The 18,783-nt window shown below is 34.0% G+C and overlaps 1 pseudogene across 1 annotated transcript; it reads left to right on the top strand.

The window, feature by feature from the left end:
* Positions 1-13,868: 13,868 nt before the first annotated feature.
* LOC309960295 (ferritin heavy chain-like) lies at positions 13,869-14,468 on the top strand (annotated as a pseudogene). The gene has a single exon. The product of its transcript is annotated as a ferritin heavy chain-like (transcript).
* Positions 14,469-18,783: the final 4,315 nt, after the last annotated feature.

Genomic DNA, 18,783 nt, shown 5'->3' with positions numbered 1-18,783 from the left:
GTTTGGCAAACATCTCAAAGTTGGAGGTGGCCAGAATTTCTGATATACTGGATATGTGATGTAAGACAAAGAAAGGAATCCAAAACTTTTTTGCTTAAAAAACTTGAGTTTATGGAGTACCAATTATTTCAATGAGGAACATGGGAGGAAAAAACTGATTTAAGATGATGTTTCCATTAAAGATAAGTACAAAAACTGAAAATACCCTAGAATTTGTATTTCTTTTTTTTTTTAATAGAGATTTTAATGCTGGCAATTTTTTTTTTTTTACAAAGGTGTGGGAAGTACATGTTCTTATGGTAGAAGGTTAGTGGAGTGCTTATTAATATTGTTCACAAATTATCTCCAGATTCCTGACAATTTTGGAGATAGGTGTGGCCGAGTGACATTCTTAAGCTAAAAAAATGTGAAAAGAAGCTATTTATCTCTGCCAACAGCAGCTAACAATGTTCCAATTGTGGATGCTCTATACCTTTGCATCTCTGGTTTAGATTGACATGAAACAGAATCCCCAGATTATCCCAGTTGTGGACATGTAGTGTGAGCAATAAATATACCAGTGAGATGTTGGAGTTCTTTGTTATGACAGTTTAAACAATCACTTCCTGACCCATAATTTTTAACTACTGAAAGACTAGTTGGCAGTTTAGAATGGCTTGGTTTTTCCCTTCTTCCTGTATTCAGATCCTTTGCCTGTGTCTTCCATTAGAGGAATGCAATGGGGAAGTCAGCTGGCAAAATGGATTAGGAAACGTAATTTACATTTTCTAACTTGAAGGTAAAAATGAGGTATGGAAGGATGGGTGTTGTACTAAGAGACAAGACACTATTTGGCACTGTCCACTATGTTGGTTATTCAGTCAAAGAGAATAACCATGCTTCTTCCTAATAGGATGTAACTATCCTTCATCCACAGGAAGATATTTCACTCTTCCAAACAAGGAAGACCAAAGTTTTCAGTCACTGCATCTATCTCTGAGTAATATCAATTTATCTTCCAGTTTATTTTCCACTGATAAGGATGTAATCACTTTTTTAAAGCAATTATGTTAGCTAACTAATTCCAAAAGATCTGTTTCCTCAGAGCCCTTCTGGCTCAAATATTATATCAGTCAGTCTTCAATCATGAAAACAAACTACTCAAGAAATACAAATGGAGGTAATTTAGAGAATTTCGTTTTCAAAAGTTTGAAGCACTGAAGGAACAAAAAGGGATAGGTGAGGTTAGCAAATAATGAACAATTGCAGGAAGACACTATTACTCTTAGAGCTGGAGAAGCACAGGGAGAATGGTGTCACTCCAAGCCTGGGATTGTTCTCCCAGTTGAAGCTTCTGCTTGCTGTGTTTGAACTGGTTAAGCAGGAAGCCAGGGGCTCACTTACATTCCTTGTTTTTGCAAATGCTACTACTGCCTTAAGTACTGTTACCACATTCCTGTCACTGTCTCCACTGTTGCTGTTATTACTGCTTCTCAAGTTTTTTTCACTACCACCATCCCCACTAGCACAGCTGGGACAACCATTGTTAGAGACACTCAGAAGCCATAAAAGTATTTTATAATTTTACCAGCTTCCAATCTCCTGCCACAGTCTTATATTAGCAGAACCTAACAGAAAGCCACTGGAAAGAGAGTCTGTGAAATATAGTTTGTATCACACCAGGCAGGAATGGTGACTGGTTTAGACAGATTCCTAGGATACTAACAGATATCAGATAGTAGACTACAGAAGAGTGAAGAAAATAGCCTGAGGCAGGCCACATTTTATATGCTGGGTGGATATAAATGTCTAAAATTCAAGGGAAAGTTCTGGGATGGAAATAATTATTTCTCTATAGGTCATATGATCACCCAAAGAATAACCGTAAAAAGAGAAGAAAATTTGTGACAGGACACAATCTGAGGTTACTCTTCAAAATGCATAGCAGCAAGAAGAAAAGTTCTATCAAAGGAGATTTCAGAAGGACTGAGAAGAATACAAAGATACTGCTATTGCAAATTTAATAAAAACGATGTTTCAAAAATCAGGAAGCAATCAAGTCAAATGTTGCTGATCTTCAGAAAAAATTAGGGCTGAGAACTAACCCATAGTTTGGACAATATGGAGGAATTAGTAACCTTGACAGTAGCTGCTGCTGGCAAATGCTGGGGACAATTAGATGAGATTTAAGGAGAACAGGAGGAGAGGAAGCCATGACTCTGAATATGTACAGTAGTTAAGCCATCTCATTTGAAATGAGAGAAGTATATTAAAAAAGTGGTAAAAGCTGGAGGAGAATGAAGATCAAGGGAAAGCTGTTCTTTTACCTTTATTTTTAAAGTGGGAGATAATACGAAATATTTGTCTGCTCATAGGAATGATACAGTGTAGAGAAGAAAATGTTTTAGAAGGCAGAGATGAGAAGACTTTTTTCCAAAATAAATATACAGATGGCCAATAGACACATGAAATAATGCTCAATATCACTAATCATCAGTGAAATGCAAATCAAAACCACAATGAGATATCACCTCACACCTGTAGAATGGCTATCATCAAAAAGACAAAAACAAGTGTTGGCAAGGATGTGGAGAAAAGGAAACCTCCTGCACTGTTGGTGAGAATATAAATTAGTGCAGCCACCATGGAGAACAGTATGACGTTTCCTCAGAAAATTAAAAATAAAAACTACCTTACAATACAGCAATTCCACTCCTGGTATTTATCTGAAGAAAATGAAAACAGTAATTTGCAAAGATATATGCACCCCTTTATTTGTTTCAATGTTATTTACAAAAGCCAAGATATGGAAGCAACCTTAGTGTCCATGGATAGATGATGGATAAAAAATATGTGGTAAATATATACAATAGAAAACTACTCAAGTGTATAAAAAGGAATGAAATCCTGCTATCTGCGGCAACATGGATGGATCTTGAAGCTATTAGGCTAAGTGAAATAAGTCAGACATAGATAGAAAAATACTGTATAATTTCACCTATGTGCATAATCCAAAAAAACAAATGAACAAAAAAAGTAATGAACAAAAAATGAAAAAGAAATGAACAAAAAAGCTAAAAAATACAGGGAAAAATTGGTAATTGCCAGAGGGAAGGGGAATGGGAGGTGGGAAAAATGTAATGTTTGTTCATTGCAAAAATGTAATGTTTGTTCAAAATTACATTTGAAAAATGTAATGTTTGTTCATTACAAAAAAGTAATGAACAGAAAATGAATTAAAAAAATGAACAAAAAACTAAAAAATACAGAGAACAAATTGGTAATTGCCAGAGGGAAGGGGAATGGGAGGTGGGAAAAATGTTTTAAGAGGGTCAAGAGGTAAACTTCCAGTTATAAAATAAGTCATGGAGATATAATTTACAGAATGGTGACTATAGTTAAAAACATTGTATTGCATCTTTGAAAGATGTTAAGAGTTCTTAAAAGTTCTCATCATAAGAAACTTTGTATCTTTGTATGGTGACAGATATTTATTGTGATGATTTTGTGATATTGTGATGATTTTGTGATATTGTGATATAAACTTGCAGTATATACAGATATCAAATCAAAATGTTGCGCACCTGAAACTAGTATGTTACATCAATTATACCTCAATAAAAATAAAAGATATTTTAAAAAGAAGCGAGAAAATAAAACTGTAGAAGGAAGTTCCTTGATTTAGTGATATGGGATAGAATCCAATACATAGGGAGAAAGGTTTGCCTTATATAGGAATAATGACATTTTATGTATGTAGCAGAAACTAGCTGAAAATATGTATATTTGGTACTGGGAAGATGTAGAAGCTATCTTCTGTTTAACACTTTGTTCTTATTTAAGGGAGAAATGTGAAAGAGAAAAGAATCCCCTGGTATTCTGAACCAGCTAACACTAACAGCAAGTATTCAGTGTTATTAGAAGCTGGCCTCGCAGTCACAGTTAGGTCAAGATGTTCTCTTATTGAGCATAAGTAATCTCACAGAATAATATTAGAAAAGGTCACACTGGTGGTGGGCATTTTCTATATCCTGATTGTGGTGGAAGTTATACAACTGAATTCAATTACCAAAGTTTAAACTTTACACTTAAAAGAAGTAGATTTTATTGTATGTAAATTATACCTTGATAAAGAAAAAAAAAGTCAGTGAAATTAAAAAGGAATTGAGTCTTTAGGTATATTTCTGAGAACATAAATCAAGATAATTACCACTGAGTGTAGGATCAGGTGAGCATTTCAAAACGAAATCAATTCTTACTCCAAAATAATACCTCACCCTCATTCCACTTCAATATAGAGTACTGAGTTGTCTTAGTTGTACAACTCTAATCTCAGAACTTAGATAAAACTGTATGCATACCTATGCAGTAAGGTCCAATTAATGTCAAAAGCATAATTTCTTGAAAAAATCAAAATTTATATTACATGGGTATTTACTATTGAGATTACTAAAAAAAGTGGATGTTAGCTCAAAATTGGATAAACTTTTACTTGTGGTGACGTTACCAAGGAAATGCCACCCCTGGTAGTCATACTGTCAATTTTTTTCAAATGCCAAGTTTTCAGAGTAAATTTATTATCTCATACGCACAGATATCTATAATTATTCTAAACTATTTAAGGACATGTGTGGGTGGGAATATCACTCTAGGACTATGATGAAGTGAGACTAAGACAAAAACAAACAAATACCACCTCATAATCTTGTTTAAGCACAGACAAATTTTGATAACTGTACAAATTACAAAAATACCAAATATCCCTAGAGATTGTTGGCTTCAGGGCACTGACAGAGGAAGATTACCGGTTGAGAAGAAGGTGGATTTTGGAAGTTTAAGGAGATAAAAAATAACCTGCAAAATAGTCACCTAGGAGAATAGGATTATTAATTAACTTCAGTTCTAGAAAGAATAAGTTTTAAATATTGCAGGTAGTGCTCTAAGGATAAGGTAATTGAAATGGAGATTTGGAATGTGTTGCATTTATTATAATGACAAGTTTTAGGGTATCATATTAGGAGTGTAAGATGGAGGAAAAAATCAATAAAAATGAAGATAAGGAACCAAATTGACAGGATGCTGGATGGATTATTCAAACGTAATGTAATTTTGAAGAATGTTGAGCAGGACAGTGATAGAGTAGGTGTCAGTAAAGCAGATACTAAAATTATCCATGAACAAGGAGAACTGACCAGAAAGACTGCACAAAGAGTGATAATAGGGGTACGGTCTGATCATGTGAACTTCAGTGGAGCTGAGAAAGTGTGTGTGTATGTGTGTAGTGCGAGGGGATAGAGGTCTGATAGTCTGAAAGCAGCCGTTAAGAGTAAAAAGAATCACCTACTCTAAAGCGGAAAGATTAGCCATCTCAAGGGCATAGCGGAATTAGTGACCTCAGAAGAGAGCCAAGGTCATATTAGAAAAAGAAGTTAAAGGGATGATTCAGAGAAAGTTGAGGATTTAAGACATACCTTGATGACAGTCCAGGAGTTCCAGAGGCACATTGAAAGGATTTGTGGATTGGGAATGAGATGGGATATAAGTCAGATTTGGGGATATGTGAAATAATCAGAGGGTTAGAATCTAGTTATTTGAGAATACTAAGACAGAATTCTATCTCTGGTGATGCTAGAAATATGTCATGATTAAACAAGTCCAGATGACCCCTACAGGGAAGCAGATGACCAGTTCTCACTCAAACAAAGAACCACTTATTGGAACTGGTGTCTCAGAATTTTGGGAGAGTGTGGTAAAAATGTAGGAGAAAGAACAAAATTTTGATGTTATAAGGAGCATGCCTCAAATCCCTTTTAGGAGGTAACTATGTACATGAACAAATTATTCAGATTATTTGGCAAAAACGCTAGGAAACTCCTTCCTGCATCAGGAAACTGCTGAAACAAGGGAGATCTGAAAAGATTCAGGGTACAGACACTTTGATAGACATTTGAAGACAAGAATTTTTTTCTGCACAAAATGCACCTTACAGAAAAATGTGTTAATACTAATTCACACAATACAAACATAATACCAGGAATTAGAAATACTAAAAATCTACATTGCATAAAACTTCTAAAAATAAATGCCTTATAGTCTATTCAAAAACTGTTTAAACTGATTTTATGTGTACTTCCATTAGATTAGCTTTGAAATTTGAAATAGTGAATATAATAAAGTCATCATCTCAGCACTGGACTTTCCCAAATTCATGTTAAGATTTTCTTTTTTTTTTACATTCATAAGTTACAGACAACTTTTAAAACATTGCCTCTACCAAAAGCATTTCAAGGAAACCAGGATTAAATGCTTAAAGCCTACATTAATTAAAATAATCCAGGCAGTTTTCACCTTTTAGAACAGAACATTTAGTAAAGCAATTTCAACAACTATCACACATTTACTCCCTTTGTGCATGTGTGTTTATGTGTGTGCACGCAGGTGTGAGGGGTATGTGTGCACACACTCACTTGCATGAATGTGAATAATGTATGGACATAATGATGTTTATTAAAGCCATAAAACATAGTTTTTCAGCTTCAGGATAGCAATTCATACTTCTTTAATGTTATATTTAAGATACATTTCTTAGAAGGTAAGTGCTTCTTCATAGTAGCTGATATACCTTAATAATATTGATACAGAGGAGGGAGGTTACATTGAGGCAGAAATAGATTAAGTGACACGCTTTATAATATTTGAAATGATCACTGTTATCCAGTACCATATGCTTTTTTTCCCCCTCTTTGCAGTAATTTCCCTTCATTTTTTATATAATAGTGTACCATGAAGTGATTTCCAGGAACATGTCACCGATTAAATCAATGTGGAATGACACAGCACTATCATTCCCATAGTGTTGAAGCACTTCTGGAAATGATTAAAAGGCAGGGCATTCCCTACTGACTGTTGAGGTGAGATGTATACTTGGGAGAAGACAGTCCTATTGAACAGGTGTCAATTATAAAAGTGTTTGAAAATAGCAACTTTTCTTTTTTTTGAGGATATTTCAAATACGTGGCTGTTATATCTGATATGATTTTATCATAGGTCTGTAATTTCCTCTACAAATCTCAAATGAAAAGCTCTGAGACAGCATCAGACCAAATTGATATATTTACTATCTGATGTATCTAATGATTTTTAATAAAAATGTATTTTGATTTGAGGAAATTAATTTTATACTGTTAACAGCATCAAATGTCAGATGAGCAAAGCTAAAAAAAAATCGTTATCTGCCTTATTGAGATTATTGTTAACCCACTTTAATTATATTTTCTACAAACATTTTTCTTTACATTACCTTATATTTAAAGACCTATTGAGCTTCTCTTGATGGGGCAAGTTAATATTGAGTTACATTTATTTTAAAATATATTGATAATGTACCCAGAATAAAACTGTTATGTTGCTTTATATGTTAAAAGTTTTCTTTCGTTTCTTTCAATCAGAAAGAAAAATACAAAGAAACAACAAAAGACCCCAACTGCAGCCATGTGTTCATAAGCAAATTTCATAAAACTTTAATTCTCGCTATTTGAGTAGCTTTGTGGGGACAATTTTGAGAGGAAAAGGAGATTTTTTCTGAATGGGACATGTGGTTTACAACCATTTTACTAAAATAAGTACTGGGTATGCATTTCAATTTCATAATTGAAATATGCAGCAAAGTTCCAAAAGTTGATTACTCACTATTCAGATATGCTCTAACATTTTATTTTCAGTTGGAACTATTCAACCAATTCCAGTGATGTCACATAGATTCAAGGTGTAAGGGATAGTCTGTGATTGCATTTTATTCAGCAAGTGAAAGATTAAGATACACATAGGAATTTTAACTGGATAGCTAACACTGAAGTGTATAATTATTTTTTGTATACTTTATTTTAGAATAGTTTCACCCTCCAATAAACAATGAGATACTATGTCGGGAATAAAGAAATATGCATTATAACCATAATATGTGTCTAGTGGAAGAGCGTTTAAAAAAAGAAAAAACTCCTTACTTCCCAGAGGCATCTGGTAAATTTCTAGTCTCACTAACAAATTTATTCCCTGTCATCCCTGAACCAGTGTGTGTGTTCCCAGTCCTACAGAAGTCAATGTCAAGAGAGAAAGGACTGCCATTACGAGTTCCACACTTTTAGTTAGAGGTTGTCAATCTCCCATTAGTATTTGGGCTTACAGTTGAAAGGGATGAATACCAGATCATGCATTCCAAAACTATCATTTATTTATTTATTTTTTGCGTTACGTGGGCCTCTCACTGTTGTGGCCTCTTCCATTGCAGAGCACAGGCTCTGGACGCACAGGCTCAGCGGCCATGGCTCACGGGCCCAGCCGCTCCGCGGCATGTGGGATCTTCCCGGACCGGGACACGAACCCGTGTCCCCTATATAGGCAGGCGGACTTTCAACAACTGCGCCACCAGGGGAGCCCACTATCATTTATTTTTAAAAAATGAATAAACTAAAAATCAAGGAAATTCAATGACAATTAGTCTAATGAGTCTGAAGTGCATTAAGTTATGTAAAACACTTTGGTACAAGTCAAGAGCATCGTATGCCTCCCTCATCTCAGAATCATTGTTACTAAAGTCCATAACCAGTCCCCACATGGAATTTAATGACTCAGTATTTACTGTCTTGTGGAAGGCTAGATATTCCCCCCAAATTATACTAATATCTCTTAAGACCTTAAAATTTTTTAATTTAAAAACAAGTTATTAGAAAAAATTTTAAATTAGTAATATATTGGCATGCATATAAGGCTTAAATCTATCAGTAGGAGACAAGTTAAGGGCAAGACAAACCTGAATACAGTTTATCTCAGGCCTTCTTTGTTACCTGTCGGTGGTCATCTTCCCCTTCCTTTTCCTACCCCACAGATTAGATCTTGTGAATCCAGTACCTTATAGACTTGCCATCAATTTTTTTTTCAGTCATAGATATTAGTAGGTTAAATTAACCTTACATAAAATTCAAATAACTGAATAAAATGTCTGTAAATTCATTTCATAATATATATGAACTGAAGACATTTGGAATGGAAGATACAGTATTTTCTAATCTAAGTATATATAAATAAAAGCTGTCATAAGATCTAAGCACCTAAGACTGTATCTGGCAAAGTTACAAAATTTGTAATAAAAAAGAAGCAAAGAGTGGGAGAGTATTTTTAAGTCTTCAGCATATGGAGTTAGTTCAAAACTGGAAATGGCATAGAATGATTATGAATTACCATTGGATGTGATTCAAAATGTAAGCTAATAATAGGCATGTATTAGTTCACCTGCCTAGAAAATTAACTGAGCTATGAAATAAAATGAAGACATTAATGGGACATTTTAATTAGTGATATTATTATGTACACTTAGGACAAATTGTTTGGAGAGGGAACTTAATTATCCTCTGGAGGATCAAGCAGTAGATGATAAAGCTATATGTTATTATTGCCAGAAACATATTTGCATATTTGCCAAATTTAGCACTTTCTCCAATGTCTCAAAGCCTATCCTACATTTTAGATTTTGATTCATGCTCTTTTTTTTTTCAATGATTTTAACTATTCAAAGTTTCAAATAAAAATCCTTGGAAATTAAATATATAAAACTTGAAAATTATCATATGTTTTTTCAAACCAAAAATATTTAGTTGATCTCATTTTACATCTTTAGTCTAAGAAAAAATTCTCACATGGTATAGGCCAAATTCTGAACTGCCTTCTCCACCACCCATGCTTATCTTTTTAAAAACTGTCATCATACATCTTTAGCAAATAGTAGGATAAAACTCCTTTTAATGTACTATAATTTTAACAAAAATGCTGGTTTTGTAAAATTAAAATGCTGGTAAGGAAGACATTAATGATGCTTATGAGCCTTTTTATGTCAATTATTACCAGGGTTTTGCACATTCTAATTCATTAATAAATGGGAAAAAAGGGAAGTCATGTTTTATTACTTACCATTACCCTAATAAAATGAGATTTTCTTTCAATGAGAGTATTAAGGGATATTGCCAATTTCCATTTTTCCAGAAAATCCATTTTTACAAAGTGACCTTGGTTTTGACCCATTCTGAAAGAAATTTTGCTGTAGTTTTCATATTCATCTTCCTTATGCTTTCCTTATTTAACTCCAGTAGCAGCCATGAATTTAAGTAGAGCTCCTTTCTTCACCTGTCAAATACACTGAAACTATGATCTATTATTGTTTGAATATATCATCATACATCATCTTTTCAAAGTACTTAACTGCTAATACAATTATCCCTGGATTTTATAATGTTCTATTTTATCTGCATAGATTCAACAAATATTTGTCTGGTACCAGCCACTGTCCTAGTCACTGGCATCTTAAAAATTTCTATTCCCTTTGAACACACTGTCTTAATCTATATTTCTAAGGTTTTATTTTCCTCTCTCTCAATTTACCATTAATTTGCACTCTTTGTGAAATTACACCTTCAGCATCTGTACCCTACCCAATTTTCTCATATTACTTCCCATTAGGTTTTCTCATCTGGATTTTTCTGCTCTATTATTATCTTTGGATATCTACTCTAATAGTTCTCATTGAAGCAAATCTGCACCCAAAAAAAAACCCTCTTCTTTTACTTATACAGTTCTTAGGACCCCAAAACCAAACCATGGTGATTTTTAAATTTCCACATTTTACAGACAACTTAACTTGAACCAGTTCACTTGGCCATAAGTATCTATTATTTTAACATCAATTTCCATTGAATTTCCTTGTGGGAAGTAATTATTCCCAATCTCAGTCTTTATAATTGTAGATGGGTGACCACACCTCTGGATGTTCCTGGCCACAATAAATGATTTAAAGTTGATTATAAAGTTGATTATTTGCTTTGATTCAGACCAAATCAGAGAAACTCAAATCCCAACACCTGGGTTGAAACTATAGTGAATGAAGCACTCTCTTTCATCTAGGTTTGCCTAATCAGTAGAATCAAGCCATTTTGTCTTACCCAGGAGTAACCTCCTTAAAATGAAGCCAACATGGAGAAAATCAGCACTGAGTTACAAATATACCTCTCATGTAATCTTGAGTACATGAGATAATTTATGCTTGGAAACAGCTCTACTACTGAAATGTTCTGTTATGAAAGCCAGAGATTGCTTTACTTATTTATTTGATTTTGATTTGGGTTTATATCAGTTATAAACAAGAGTCCTAAATTACATTATTGACTTTGTAATCCTCCATGCATATTTTTAATAAACTTTCTTTGTTTTTCTCATAAACCTATAACAATCCAGATAAAAAGCAAGCATTCACAGACCCTGACCATTGCTTAGAATTTCTACTAATCATTTATTTTCTACCCCAAGACTCATTCCTTCCAATAGTTGTCCCATATTCCTCTCCTTGCAGGGTCTCTAATCCCTTCCTGACCTATTCCTTAGCTAACTATTTCATGAGTCAGTGACAACTGTAACTACCATCTACCACTCCCTTCACATCTGATTGCCTTTGCCTTCTTGTTTTGAATGTTAACAAAAGACTTGGCTCTTGAGCAGCCACCTTGCAGACATGGGAGAAAAGTCAAGGGAATCAAAGAGATATTGTCTTTGACATCTTTAAACCACTAAACCAGTACTAGCAGCCCTCAAACTTGTTATATAAAAATATACTCACTTATTTAAGTCATTTATAGTCAAGAATCTGTTACTGTAGCAAAAGCTGCTTACCAATGCAGATGTTTTCCAAATAATGACTGAGAAACATATTTATTTGCTACAACTAATTTAGGAACAATAGGGTGTTTTTCAGACAGTCCATCAGTCAGCGGCCATTAATTGAGCAAATAAACCCACAAACTTTGGCTAAGCTAATCCAGGTGCATTAAAAAAAAAAAGAAATGGAAGAATGGTTTTCAAAATATATTCTATCTTATTGCTATGCATTTATAGTCTGGAGTTACACATTTGGCTGAAAACTAAGGAAGGAAATAAAAATAAAATCGTGTGAGAAAAAGGAGGAAAAGGAAAGAAAAGAAGGAATATTGCAATATACAAAAAATATGTGAGGAGGATAAGGTGTGAAATTTTAGCTAGTGAAAGCAAAGGGTCAAATGATAGATGGTAGACAAACTCTAGACACCTATTCAAGATCTATAAGTGTAACTTCACAAAACATTTGCCAGAGCAGTATAGTAATATGAGACAATAATGGACTTTCAATTCTGGAAAACCTTGATTTAAATGCTAGTTTCACCTCCAACCCTATCTCTGCAACCTACAGTTAATTTACTTAAGTTTTCTCTTTCTAATTCTTATCATTTGTAAACTTGTGAAAACAATACTACATCTGGACTAAAATTAGAAAGTAAGTCAAATGATCCATATTCATTACATAAATGTTTAGTTTTGTTTCACAGCATTCTTCCAAGTTGATTTATCTTATTCTCATTGACTTTCATCTTTATTTTAATTAAAAAAGAACAATAAAAATGTGGGAGTAGGATTCAATGAAATAAAAAAACAAGCATACCATAAAGAAAATCAACAAAGGCACTTTAGTTATTCTTAAAAGCTAATTTATAAACCAAAAAACAAAATTAATCAAGCAAAAAAGAGAAAAGATGCATGAAAACTACTAATTTTATGGGCATTAATAAAAAGGAAAATAAAAATAATTATGATAAACTTTACACCAAATATTTTGTATTTCAGATGAACTTAACAATATTTTAGGAAAACACAATTTACCAAAACTGACAAACAGAATATTACTATATTTAATAAATATATCAGAATGTGTACCAAAATTTACTCAATGAGATTGCCAGGTCAAGTTGGTGTCACCTACATAATTTCCAGACAGTTAAGGAAGAAATAATACTGATTATACACAAACTACTCAGCAAAGTTTTCTATGTGTACAATATAACTTAGTTACTGGACAATGATATTACAAAATAAGAAAATTATAGGCTAACCTTTCACATAAATACAGATGTAAAATTTCAAAACAAAATATTAACATATCAAATCTATCTTTATCTATCTACCCACCTATCATCTATCTACTTAACTAAAATAAATATATCTCAACATAATTTGCTTCCAAGAAACACAATACAGAAACATCAAGCAATGTAATTCACCATATTAATAAGGTAGAAAATCATACATATGGTATCTATTGAAAAGTGTATATGTAGTTGCAAAAATATCATTTAATATAATTCACAAACATTCAAAGATGCTAAGAAAATTTGGAAGATTTATCTTAATCTCATAAAGAATGTTCACTTAAAAAACAAACAAAAACAAGAGCAAAAACAGATTCAGTAAAGAATAAAGTACTGAAATCTTTCTGAAATCCAGAATAAAAAAGGTATACTCAATAAAACACACCAAGATTGTGTTGGATATATTGTCAGTAAAACAAGGCAAGAAAAAAATAATAATTTGCTGTTTATAAATGACAATTTTGTAAATAAAAAAGCTTGGTATATACAAGTATTTATATGTATGCCTATCTATATACTTATCTTGTTAGCTATCTAGATATATTTATACTTCTATATAACTACAAAAGTTTTGGGTATAAAATGATACCATTTAATAGCATACAAAAATAAAATATCAAGCTAAGAAAACATGATGTACAGAACAATGTTTTGTAGTTATTCTAAGTTAAGAAGTATTAAAAAGAGAACTAGACAGTCCTCGTGGAGAGTAGCCATGGTTTCCTGCTTCAATAGTGCTTGGACGGAACCCGGCGCTCGTCCCCCGCTCTGGCCAGACTCTCAGAGCCAGCCCTCGCCACCACCTCACAGTGCCCTCTGACCACCCCAAGGTCCCTGCCGCCGTTACAGCGCCACGCAGCCACTGCCACCACTTCACCTCAGCCGCCCGCCATGACAACTGTGTCCCCCTCACAGGTGTGCCAGAACTACCACCAGGACTCAGAGAACACCATCAACCGCCAGATCAACCTGGAGCTCTACACCTCCTACGTCTACCTGTCCATGTCATACTATTTTGACCACGATGATGTGGCTTTGAAGAACTTTGCCAAATACTTTCTTCACCAATCTTGTGAGGAGAGGGAACATGCTGAGAAACTGATGAAGCTGCAGAACCAACAGGGTGGCTGAATCTTCCTTCAGGATATCAAGAAACCAGACTGTGATGACTGGAAGAATGGGCTGAATACAATGGAATGTGTGCTACACTTGGAAAAAAGTGTGAATCAGTCACTACTGGAACTGCACAAACTGGCCACTGAGAAAAATGACCCCCATTTGTGTGACTTCATTGAGACTCATTATCTGAATGAGCAGATGAAATCCATTAAAGAATTGGGTGACCATGTAACCAACTTGCACACGATGGGGCCCCTGAATCTGGCATGGCACAGTATCTCTTTGATAAGCACACCCTGGGAAATAGTGATAATGAGAGCTAAGCCTTAGGCTGGCTTCCTGTAGCCACAGGGGTGACCTCCCTTGTCACCAAGGCAGTGCATGCATGTTTGGGTTAACTTTACCTTTTCTGTAAGTTGTACCAAAACATCTACAAGTCCTTTCCTTAGTACCATTCCTTCAAATAAAGTAATTTGGTGCCCCCCCCCAAAAAAAGAGAACTAGATAAATGGAGGGATAGGGAATGTTAATGGATTGAAAGACTCAATATTATGAAGATATTAATTCTGTATAGAGTTGTCTCATTATAATCAAAATAACATGTTGTTTACAAGAAAGATTCTGACAAGCTGGTTTTAAAGATATGGCAATTCTAAAAATGCTGGGTTTTAGAATACGTTCAAACTTATGTTGTTAGCAACTTAAAATAGATTGCTATAAAGTAAGTTATTTTATGAAAGCCTCTTGTTAACCACAAAGCAAAAATCTAGAGAGGACACACAAAAGATGGAGTCTATGAATACCAATTAAGAAAATAATCAAATCACAAAGAAAGAGAAAAAAGAAACAGAGGAATTATAAAACAACACAAAACAACAAAATGACAATAGTAACATACCTATCAATAAACTTCAATGTAAATGGACTAAATTCTCCAATCAAAAGACTAGACTCATCTGTTTGCTGCCTACAAGAAATTCACTTCAGATATAAGGACAATCATAGACTGACAGTGAAGGGATAGAAAAGGGTATTCCATACAAACAGAAACCAAAAGAAAGTTGGGGTAGATATACCAGACAAAATAAAGTTTAAGACAAAGACTCTCATAAGAGACAAAGATCATCACATAATGATAAAGGGGTCAATCAAACAAGAGAATATAACATTGTTTAAGTATTGATGCACTCAGTATAGAAATACCTAGACATATAAAGTATGAACATACGTAAAGGATGAAGTAGACAGCAATACAATAATAGTAGGGGGCTTTTATTCCCCATTAACATCAGTGGATAGAGGACCTATACAGAAAATCAGTAAGGAAACATTGACTTTAAACAACGTGGTAGTACAGGTGGATTTAACAGAAATATATATATAACATTCTACCAAAATGCAACAGAATACATATTCTACTCAAGCACATATGAAGTATTCCCAGGACTGATCATATGTTAGGTCAGAAAAGAAGTCTTAATACACTTAAGAAGATGAAATCATATCAATCATTTTTTTTGACCACCCACTGTATAAAATAAAGAAAACTGGAAAATTCACAAATATATGGAGATTGAACTGCATGCTATCATACACACAATGACTCAAAGAAACTAAAAGAGAAATACAAAATTACCTTGAGACAAATGAAAATGGAAATACAACCTACCTAACCTTATGGGATGTAGCAAGAGCAGTTTGAAGAGGAAAGTTCATAGGGATAAATGTCTGCACCAAGAAACAAAGATCTAAAATAAACAACCTAACTTTACATATCAAGGAAATAGAGAAAGAACAACAAATGAACTCTAAAATTGGTAGAAGTAAGTAAAATATGAAGATCAGAATGGAATCAATGAAATACAGACTAAAACGTTAATAGAAAAGATCAATGAAACTAAGAGCTGGTTCTTTAAAAGATAAACAAAATTAACAAACCTTTAGCTAGATACACAAAGAAAAAAGAGAGGACTCAAATAAACAAATCAGAAATGAAAGAGATGTTACAACTGATACCACAGAAATACAAAGGAATATGACACTACTATGAAAATTTATCCACCAACAAATTAGATAACCTAGAAGAAATGTATAAATTCCTAGAAACATTCAACTTACCAAAACTGAAACATGAAGAGAATATTTGAACAGACCAATCACTAGTAAGGAGGTAATCAGTAATCAAAAAACCTCCCAACAAGAACAACAACAGGGCTTCCCTGGTGGCGCAGTGGTTGAGAGTCTGCCTGCCGATGCAGGGGACACAGGTTCGTGTCCTGGTCCAGGAAGATCCCACATGCCATGGAGGGGCTGGGCCCATGAGCCATGGCCGCTGAGCCTGCGCGTCCAGAGCCTGTACTCCGCAACGGGAGAGGCCACAACAGTGAGAGGCCCACGTACTGCAAAAAAAAAAAAAAAAAAAAAGAACAACAACAAAAAGTCCACGACTAGATGACTTTACTGGTGAATTCTACCAAATATTCAAAGAAGAATTAGTACCAATCCTTCTCAAACTCTTCCAAAAATAAATTAGGAAACACTTCCAAGCTCACTTTATGAGGTCATGATTACCCTGATACCAAAACCAGACAAGGACAACACAAGATAAGAAAATCACAGGCCAAAATCCTTGCTGAACATAGATACAAAAATCCTCAACACCATATTGGCAAACTGAATTCAAAAATACATTAAAAAGATTATACACCATGATCAAGAAGAATTTATTCCATGGATGCAAGGATGGTTCAATGTCCACAAATCAATGTGATATACAATGTTAACAAAATTAAGGATAAAAAAATCATATTATCTCAAAAGACTCAGAAAAAGCATGTGACAACATTCAACATCTGAAGTGAGTTTATTGTTGGCAGCATACAGGGTCTATGGCAGCATACAGGGTCTATGTATTTTGATTGAATTTAGTCCATTTACATTAAAGTTTATCGACAGGTACATAATTATTGCTATTTTTTAATTGTTTCTGGTTGCTTCATAATTTCTCTGTTCCTTTCTTCTTGCTCTCTTCCTTTGTAATATGATAGTTTACTGAAGTGTTATGCTTATACTCCTATATCTTTCATGCTTCTGCTATAGGTTATTGCTTTGTGATTACATGAGGCATACATAAAATAAAATAACAGTAACATGTGAAAGAAAGAAACTGGACTACTATCTTACACCATACACAAAAATAACTCAAATGGATTAAATAATTGAGTCTAAGACCTGAAATGATAAAACTCCTAGAAGAAAATACATTTCTAATAAGGGGTTAATATCCAAAATATATTAACCCATACAAATCAATAGCACAAAAATAATCTGAGTAAAAATGGGAAGACAAACTTAAAGGACATTTTTCCAAAGAAGTCATACAGATAGCCAACAGGTATATGAATAAGTGCTCAACATCACTATTCATCAGGAAAATACAAATCAAAATTGCAATGAGATATCACTTCATGTCTATTATCAAAAATATGAGGTAACAATTATTGGTGAAGATATGGAGAAAAGGGAACCCTTTGCACTCTTGGTGGGAATGTACATTGGTGCAGCCACTATGAAAAACAGTATGGAAGTTCCTCAAAAAAACTAAAAGTAGGGCTTCCCTGGTGGCGCAGTGTTTGAGAGTCCACCTGCCGTTACAGGGGACACGGGTTCGTGCCCCAGTCTGGGAAGATCCCACATGCTGCGGAGTGGCTAGTCCCGTGGGCCATGGCCGTTCAGCCTGTGCTTCTGGAGCCTGTGCTCCACAACGGGAGAGGCCACAACAGTGACAGGCCTGCGTACCGCAAAGAAAAAGAAAAAAAAAAAAAACCTAAAAGTAGAACTACCAGATGATCCAGCAACTTCACTTCTGGGTTTTATCCAAAGAAAATAAAAAGACTAACTTGAAAAGATATATGCACCCACATGTTCATTGCAGCATTATTTACAATTGCCAAAACATGGAAGAAACCTAAGCGTCCACTGATGGATGAATATATTAAAAAATTTGGTATCTTTATATATCCCACACACAGGAATATTATTCAGTGATTTAAATAAATCTTGCGATTTGTGACAAAATGAAAGGAACTTGGGGGCATTATGGTAAGTGAGTTAGGTCATAGAAAAACACAAATTCTAAGTGATTCCACTTACTTGTGGAATGTACAGAACAAACAAAAAATGTTCTCACAGATACAGAGAACAGATTGATGGTTGCCGGGGTTGGGGGGTGAGGGCGTGGGAGAGTGGGGGTGGGCAAAATGAATAAAAATGGTTAAAAGACAAAACTTCCAGTTGTAAAATAAATGTCATGGGAATATAATGTATACCATGTAACTATAGTTAATACTGTATTAGATATTTGAAAGACCTTAGTTCTTATTACAAGAAAATATTTATAACTATGCATGATGATGGATGTTAACTAGATTTTTGTGATTATGTGACAATATACACAAATATTGTATCATTTTATTGTACACTTGAAACTAACAATGTTACATGTCAATTATATGTCAACTTAAAAAGTATACATGGCAATGCAATAATATAGGAGAAATCTAGACAATATTGATTTTAAAAAGAGCTGGAAACTTTCACTACTTACTGATCTATTATAAAGTTACATTAATTAAGATACTGTGAATGAAAATAAAACAGAATAATGGAATACAATAAAGAGTGCAGA

This window comes from Leucopleurus acutus (assembly GCF_964270905.1).
Source record: "Leucopleurus acutus genome assembly, chromosome: 3".
Lineage (NCBI taxonomy): Eukaryota > Metazoa > Chordata > Mammalia > Artiodactyla > Delphinidae > Leucopleurus > Leucopleurus acutus.
This window is presented reverse-complemented; position numbering and strand designations above follow the sequence as displayed.